Below are 9,435 nucleotides of genomic sequence, written 5' to 3'. Positions count from 1 at the left end.
TGGAGATGATTCTCCTTGAGCCTCAGGCTTGTTTTAGCATTACTGGAAAAGTAGAGCTATCTTCTCTGAGAACTGCTTCCTTGAGTATCTGCCCACAAACAAGAGCCCTTCCTTCCCAAAGTCCTGTCCCTTAAGCAGTTTGCCCTAACTCACCAGACACTAAGGACAGCTCTGACTGACTAGGACCAAAGTCTAGGTTTCCTTTTCTGACTCCACCAGGTTCTGGGATTTTAGAATTATAGAGAAGGTATTGTCAGTTTCATTGCCCATGCTGAGTGAGAAGTCTTCCTTCATGGGGGAAATTCTTTCTTATCACATTTCCTAGAAGATTATATGTGAGCCTGTAGCATTGTGATGCCCCTCAGGACAAACTCTACGTGAGGAGGCTCTGGAGTGTGGGAGGTTTAGAAAAAAAGTACTTGCCAAGTATCACTTGACAGTCTGGCATGGGCAGAAATGGAGGTAGGATCAGAAGAAAGGGCAGTTAAGTGGAGTCAAAGCAAATGACTTAAACCTGATCACAGCATCCCAATTCCAGTGTCCTGTCTGACCACGAGGCTGTCTGGGAGGGCTGTAACAAGTGACTTCAGTGTTTATCTGGTCAATCAGTCATTCAATCAACAAATATTCTTTAAGTGCCTACTATGTGCCAGGTATTGTGCTAGGTGGTAGGGATCCAAATACAAAGAACGAAACAGTCTTCTCTCTTGAGGGGTTTATAGTGTAAGGCGGGGAGACAAGTACACCTACAAATATATACAGATTAAGTATAAAGAGGATAAATGCATATAAAGACAAGGTGTTTGGGTGAAGGCATATGTAGTTGAGCAGGATCAGGAAAGGCTTCATGAAGAAGGTGGGGCTTGAGCTAAATGTTGAAGGAAGAGAGGGATTCTATGAGGTAAAGATGAGAAAGGACTACATTCCAGGCATTGGGGATGGCCAATGCAGAGGCATGGAGATGGCAGAGGGAGTATCATATGTGAAGAACAAACAGAGAGAGAGAAGCCAGTTTGGCTGGATTGCAGAGTGTAGGACAGGGATTAATAACCAAGAAAACTGGAAAGATAGGTTTGGGACCAGCTTGTGAAAGGCTCTAAAGGCTAAACAGAGGTGTTTATTCTTTATCCCATAGGTAATAGGGAGCCACTAGAGTTAATTGAGTAGGGGAGGGAGGAATAAGAGGAAGAGAATAGGCATTTATATAGCAACTCCTAAGTGTCAGGCACTATGCTAAGTGCTTATTACAAATATGATCTCATTTAATATTCACAGAAAGCCTATGAGGTAGGTGCTATTATCTCTCCCATTTTACAGTTGAGTAAACTGAGGTTAAGTGACTTGCCCAGGGTTACAAAGCTAATAAGGATCTGAAGTTGAGTTTGAACTCAGCTCTTCCTGACTCTTAGGCCCGTAAGCGCTATCTGTTGCACCAGCAGCTGCCTCAATATGGGTAGGACATGGTCAGAGCTCAAGGAAAATCACTTTGGCAGGAGTGTGGAGGATAAATTTGAGAGGAGAGACCTAAAACAAGGAAACCACTTAGGAAAACTATTGATCCATGCACTGTTAAAGTAAAAATTTAGACTTGAAAATTTCCCCCAATCAATAAGACTGTTTCACTATTGTTTCATCAAGGAAACGTACCGTTTCTTGAGGAAACAAAGTGGGGGAACTGTAATGATTGGAATGACGCCACCTGCTGGAGACTTACTGTAGAAGAGTTCTGCCCATGAAGTGAAGGTCTTTGAGGGCAAGACCAGGAGTCTTTTCTTTGGCATCAGGAAGTGATGCCAGCTAGTGGGAGGAGGAAGGAGGAGACTGGCGCTCGCTCTCGCTCTCTTTCCTGAGGACTCTGGTGGAGAGCGGAGCTAGAAATGTGCTCTCCCTTTAATAGATAGGAATCTAGGCCTTTCTCTCTCTTTACCAAATTCTTATTCTCCTTAATAAATGCTTAAAAGTCTAATTCTTGCTAAAGCTTATAATTTATTGGCGATCACTCATTAGATATTTTAGACAGACTAGCTAGAATTTTAGCCCTTAACACTATCAAGTGTTGTAAGAAATAGAATCCAACATGTCTTCTACAGAATGAAAAAGGCTGGGAGGATAGTAGGGGAATCAACGCTGATTAGTTGATTTGTGATTCATAGAGTTTGTACAACAAAATGGGGACCCCACACTCTAATAAAAGGCTCCCCCAGCTCTTGGATAACTTTCCACTCTCTGGAGACCCCAACAATTCTACCTGACTTAGGAGTAGATTATTTTTCACCTATAGCCCAAGGCAGTATGGGTGCCAATCTATCCAAAAAAATCATAAGCACCTACTATGTGCCAGGCACTGTGCTGTGTTGTAGATAGAGTAAATTGAGAGCCAACCTCAGAGTCGGAAAGTCCTGGGTTCAAGTTTTCCCTTTGATAACACTGACTGTGTGACCTTACACAAATCACTCAATATCCAAGTGACCCAGACAATTCTCTAAAATGCCAATATGAGTTGGCAGAAGGAAAGCTTTCTTTATTTGGACTAATTGCCTTAGGGGATGGGAGATGGGGCAAGGAGGAAAACTAGGAAAAGTCCACATTTCATTAACATTTTATAAGAAACAGTGTTACTTAGTATACATTGTCTACTTCTCTTCCCACCTCAAATACCTGGGGGCCAAGAGAATGAGCCTCAATATTTTTTTATCTTTGAATCCCTGATACCTAGCACACTGTGCCTGGCACAAAACAGATACTTGGTGAGTGCTTGTTGAGTGAACGCAAGCATGTACAGTAATTTGAACAAAGCTGAGTATCTTTAGTCTAATGGCCAAATAAAAATGATTTGGAATTAGAATATCTAGGCACCAACCTGGGCAGTCCTGACCATGGAAGCAATTCAATACAAATAATGTAATTGCTCGCGAGGCCAGGATTGCCCAGGTTGGAGCTTTGATATTCTAAATCCAAGTCATTTTTATCTGGTCATTAGACTAGGCAAGAAGTGCTTTGGGAAAGATTACTTCATGTCCATTATCATATGTAATTCCCCACAACAAGTCTGTGAGGTTGGGAGGGCCAGTGTGATAGCATACTAAGGAAACAGAGGTCCAGGGAGACTTGTTAATTGGAATGAGAACCCAGGTCTCCTGTTTCCTAGCTTAGGGCTTATCAAGTCCTTGAAAACAGTTTCTCTTAAGTAGGTCAAGCACTCCCCTTGAAACCTGGTTTGCATTTAGGAATTTGCTTTACAACACCCATTTTACCCTTTAGAAGTGCAAAGGCGAACTTTGGGGAAGCCTCATCCATGCTCATGAATTCAGTTTAGGGGTGTATGAATGTCTGGGGAGAATATTGATCACTGTGTAGATGGAGATAGCTGAGCTGATGAGACAGACTTGGACTTCTGCTGAGGGCAGCTCAGTTGGGCTCCTCTACAAGCAGCTCTGCCCACTTAACAAGGTGACTGGCATTTGGATTTTTCCAATCCGTTCCTCCAAACAATTGACTACATCAACCTTCCCAATCTGGTCTTGCCAAAATGAAACTTCTAGCTTAGAAATGCTGGAGTTCCATACACATACCCAGCCTGAGAGAAGTGATAGAGCCTATGCTGTATGTGCACATTATTGCCATTCTTGATAAATCCAGGCAGCTGGCACAGGAAACTCTAACCAGTCTTCTTGGTTGGCCTCAGAAGGGTTAAGTCAAAGAGAGCCTGGATCGTGGAAAGAGGGGGGATGGTTCTGTTTACTAAGTGGGAAAATAATGATAATCAAAAAGAGGGAAAATCAAGTCTTGCTTGTTCAGGTATGTGATTGAGAGGGGCCATCAGTGGAAGGGCGAGGAGCTTGTTAGAAATCACCAGGCCATTATAACAGAGATCAACAGCTGCCTCTCGAAATGGGAAGGAAATAGATACAATCTCAGGAGGATGATAAAATTGAAAGATTCCAATGTGCCTGGGCGAACAAACATAACTTCATAAAAAGCCTATTCTGTTGAACAGCTTCCTTTATGATAATTGTATCTTGCCTGCCGTCCATGATGGAGAATGAGAACAATAGGGATCAGGGGACAGGGAGTAGGGGAATGTTGGGAGGGGGTGACAAAGGGGAAAGACAGAGGTGAGAGCTCGGTGATCAGTTCTGGACAGCCTGGTAATTGAGCTTATTGACCCTTTAGCCAAAAGGCAGCTGCAAGGCATAGCTGACTCCGAGTCAGGAAGACCTGAATTCAAATCTGACCATATACTTACTAGCTGTTTTGAAGCAGGGATGAATTTAATTGATCAAATTGATCATGAGGTGTCCCAAAGAATTACAAGACTCAGTGACTCAGTTTCCCAAGTTTTATTATCAGACTGTGATGACCAAGGAGAAAAGTGTCTCAAATAGGGAGAGGGAAATGGTTTTATTTATAGTGAGAAAAAATAGGTTATCTCCTCATTTTCTTAATCTCCTTAAGGAGGTACATGGGAGATTCAAATCCTATTTTGTACTTCCTGGGGTCCTAAGACCTCCTCCAAAGTGGGGTACCTTTTTCATTAGGGTATGTTTTGGGGGGGTTAAATGTCATAAGGTGAATCTAAGGATACATTTGGTGTTTTCTGTGCATGTTCATAAAGACCAGAGGGTCTCTGGGTTTATGATATCTCTTTACTTTAAGATCTTGTTTTTAGGTGTCCTGTCATTTAGGAATATTAATGGCTATTAATGGTTAATTGTCCGTGGTTACTGTCTCTGTTGATAGTATCGGCTGATAGGGATGAACGATCTTGGTTACTGTAAGAACACAAACCTTAGTTTCTCTGTTAACCCTTTTAGCTAATATTGATCAAATCTTAGGTTATCTGTTAACCCCTTTTAGCTACAGTTGATAAGTTATCTGTTAACCCTTTTAGCCTCCTCCATCAGTTTGAACCTAAACAAGTCACTTAACATCTATGTACATCAGCTGTCAAATGGGGACAAGAATAGCACCTACCTCACATGATTGTTATGAGGCTCAAATGAGATAATATTTATAAAACAGCACAGTGTCTGGCACATAGGCACCTAATTAATGCTTGTTCCCTTCCTTTAAGGGACAGAAGGGAAGTGCAGAATGGGAACAACCACTTTGGGAGATGTTCCAGGTCGTGGAATCATCTATCTAGAGCTGATAGCAGTTATCTAGTTCAATCCCTTCATTTTCCAAAAGAGGAAAGTAAGGAGAGGGATGAGGGAAAGGGTGGGGGTGTAGTGGGGTTAAATGACTCATCCAAGGTGACAGAGGCTATAAATGGCCTAGTGGGAATTTGAATTCAAGTCCTGTGATCCCAAGCTTTGTGTTCTTTCTGCTGCTCCATGCTGTCTTAGAAGGAAAGAAATTTGGGAAGACTTGGAATGTTTAATTCAGGCAGCCGCAAGTAGAAAGGAGAACAATACATGTATTGATCACAATAATGTAAAGGAAAACAACACACAAAAAAATGAGAACATAGATCAATGCAGTGACTCCAGAGGACTGACAGTGAAATATATTCCCCTCCTCTGGGTAGAGTAGAGGTATGAAAGAAAGCAGGCCTTAATAGGCATTGAATTGCTGAAGTTTAAGATGCTAAATGCCTACTGTATACATGGATCCACCGTAGAGTAGCCATGGTACATGAAAATGGAAAAGGAATAGCAAACACAGGCCCCTGCTCTCCAGAAGCTGACGGCCTGGTAACTCAATCCCAGTTAGTTGGATGTGTTGCCAGAGGCGGTTTTGCTTTCTGCAATCAGATGACAAGGGACCTCCTCCAAACAATGAGTACTACCTTCTCTAATTATTAAGATGTTGAGGTTTGGGGCTATGAGCAGTTTCAGAACTTTTTGACATGTGTTAACTTAGATTATCTATGGCCACACTGGAGTCTGTCAGTCGGTAACAATTGTCAGCTAATGAGCAATTAATAACAAGCAATTAATGGACACCTACTGCATGCCAGGCACTGTGCTAAGCACTGAGGCAAGGTGAAAGACAATCCCTGCTCTTGAGGAGTTCACAATCTAATGGAGTAGACAAGCAAACAAATGTGCACAAACAAGCTATGTAGAGGAGAAACAGGAAATAGTTATTGGAAGGTTCTAGAATTAAGATGGAAGCAAGAATGGCTTCCTGTAGAAGGTAAGATTTTAGGTGGGATTTGAAGGAATCCAGGAAAGCCAGTTGGCAGAGATTAGGAGGGAGAGTTTTCCAGCATGGGGGATAGCCAGAGATAATGCCCTGAGTCCAGGGATGGATTGTCTTGTTTGGGAAACAGCCCCGAGGCCAGTGTTACTGGCTTGAAGGGTTCATAGGGTGGGGAGGATAAGGTATAAGAAGACAGGAAAGATGGGGGGAGGCTCTAGGTTATGAAGGGCTTTGAATGCCAAACAGAGGATTTTGTATTTGATCCCAGAGGTGATAGGGAGCCACTGGAGTTTGCTGAGTAGTAATGACATAGCTGGTGTGGTATATAACACATTTATAGATGAATAAATATGGGAAATATGCAAAATAAAAACCATGATTAAGGGAGTAAGTGCTTACATCTGACAGAATCAGGAAAGATCTCTTGAAAGTAGTAGTGCTTGAACTGAGACTTGGAGGGAGTTACAAGAAATGATGGTAAGATGAGCTTGAAGTATAGAAAGGCATGGAGATAGGATAGAATGTAATAGATGCGAAACAGGAAATACAGTAGGCCAGTTTGGTTGGAGCATAAACTGGAGTGGAGAATGCTTTGCTACTCTCTTGCCATCTTCTTTTGGAGACTCACAATCTTTGTCTCTTTCCCTGCTTCTGTCTGTCTGTCTGTCTGTCTCTGTTTCTCTCCTCTTTCTTGCTCTCTGTATCTGTCTCTCTCCTTTCTCTCTGTATGTCTGTCTCTCTCCTCTCTCTCTGCATCTGTCTGTCTCTCCCCTCTCTTTATCTCTCTTCTCTCTTTCTCCCTCCTCTCTGTCTCTCCCTCCCTCTTTCTCCCCACTCCTTCCTCCCTCTCTCTTTCTCTCTTCCTCCCCTTCCTCTGTCTCCTTCCCCCTCCCTCTTTTTCTCCCTCCACCTTCCTCCCCCCACCAAGCTCTTTTTCTGTCTGTCCAAGGGAAAGAGTCCAGCACTACTTCTCTCAATGGCTCCAAAGACAGTGTCCTTTTGGTGATCACGTGGCCTTCATTATGACTTTCTTAGTGCCATTGACCACCGTAGATGGGTAGCTAGGGAAAGCGAAAGAATTTGTGGCAGGAGGAGTATCAACGCTATGGTTAAGGAAAGGTGGCTGGGATTAGTAGATTAGTAGAAAATCATGGTAGGTTGAGACTTCTTTTTCTTTCTTCTACTGGGGCCCTCTTTTCATGCTTGTACATGTAACCCAGATGAATTTCTGGGGTTATCCATTGTCAGGTAGTCTTAGCAGTGAAACTGTCATAGGATAAGATTCTGGTGTCATTTCATTGGATCAGCTGTCTGGTTGGGGCCCAGTATGGACTCACTTTATACAGAGTATTGCTATGTAGCAGATCATATTTTAGCAAAGTTTCTCTTCTACCACTTAAGCAGGGACTACGGGGAAGGCAGGAAGGCAGATAACGAGTATCTGTTAAACATTTACTATGTGTCAGGCACTTTGCTAAGTGCTGAGGATACAAATATAAGCAATATCCCTACCCTCAAGGAGCTTACATTCCAATAGGTAGAGACAAAGTACATAAAAGGGAACTAAAGATGATTGATGGTGGGGTGGAGAAGATACTCTATGGGGTGATAGTTGAAATTTGGTGAGTAAAAGGGATGGCCAAGGGAGAAAGAATAGAAAAGGGCGGGGAACTTATAGGAGAAATGGGGGGGGGTTAAGAATAAGCATTTATTTGGCACCTAAAATTTGCTAGGCACTGTGCTAAGCAATTTTTTTTTTAAACAACATGTTTTCTCATTTGCTCCAATAACCCTTCAAGGCAGGTACTATTATAACCCCTATTTTGTAGATGGAGAAACTGAGGCAAACAGAAGTTAAGTGACTTGTCCAACTAGGCGGTATCTGAGGCCAGATTTGAACTTAGGTTTTCCGGATTCCAGGCCCAACACTCTATCCACTGCCCCATCAGCTGCCTTTTATGTACTTTAAGGCCAAGCCACAGGAAAGGATTGGGAAGCAAATACAGAAATAGAGACTATAGGGTTATATATTTGGAGCTAGAAGGGAATCAGAGGCCATTTAGTTAAATTCTCTCATTTTGTAGAGAAGGAAACTGAGTCCTAGGGAGACATGTTCAAGGTCACACATGTAGTAAACATCAGAGGGAGGATATGAATTCACTTCTCATTCTAGAGGCTGTGCCCTTTTCTACTATCTGGTGCTGCCTCTAATGGACCAGTTCCTTTTAGAACTGCTGTTTTAAGGATGTTTCCAGGCCAACCATGTTCACTTCTCTGCAGACTTCTTCCTCCCCCATGTCCCAGTCACTCCTCTTACCCTAGAAGATACCCCTGCCACCATGCCCCAGCACCCCTCTCACTCTGGGAAATAGCTCTGTAAATCCCCAGGTGGGAGAGGGGCCTCAGGCCTTATCTCTCCCAAAGCCTGCATGAAGATGGAAGAACATGGACGTGTTGCTGATAGAGTCAGTAGCAAAAGAGGCCACATACTTTATATCTGTTATATCTTTATGCTGTTATATCTATTCTTTCTCTTTTTTAGGTGAAAGTATATTGGAGAATACTCTATATTAAAGAGTTATTAGAAGTTCAAGAGCTAGAGTTCATGTCAGTATTTGCCAAAGTCCATGTATGGGTGAGTCAGTAGTAAAACAACATGGCTGGCCCAGTCCAGCAATAGCTGGGATACCAACCTGTCCATTGGCCATGTCACATTTGGAAGGGAATTTGGTAGAACATATGCTTTGTGGAAACTGCTTTCCATTTGAACCCACTCTCCAAAGGGACCAGGTGGAGAGTGTGCACCCAGAAGCTGGGGAGAAATATTTGTACTTTTATAGCTTGTACTTACACTATCTTCTCAGTAAATATCTCTTCATAAAAATGAATCTATATTGATTGGTTAAATTATCCTGGAGCATTAATCTCTTGTGATTGATATTAGGGAGAATGCACTAGAATGGGAGCTGAAGCTGATAACATTAGAGAAAGATGGTCTCAACCTCTCAAGCCTTTTCCTAGAACCCTGAGGGGAAGATAGAGCCTTGTTGGGAGACAAGACTTATTGATGTGAGTGTAATTTGAGATAAGGCTCCTCAAATCTTCACAAGGGCAACGCAGGCAAACCTCTTTTAATCAGGATGCTCAATTAGTCACCCTTTTACCATCTATACTATTCCTAATCTGAACCTCTGATGACTACTCTCTCTGTCTAGCCATAGAGAGGCAGACACAAACAACCAGGTTTCCAACTCAAGATCCCTGGACAGTGTGGTGTGGTAGATAGAA

Source organism: Dromiciops gliroides, chromosome 2 (assembly GCF_019393635.1).
Source record: "Dromiciops gliroides isolate mDroGli1 chromosome 2, mDroGli1.pri, whole genome shotgun sequence".
Lineage (NCBI taxonomy): Eukaryota > Metazoa > Chordata > Mammalia > Microbiotheria > Microbiotheriidae > Dromiciops > Dromiciops gliroides.
The sequence above is the reverse complement of the archived record's forward strand: the minus strand, read 5'-3'. Positions refer to the sequence as shown.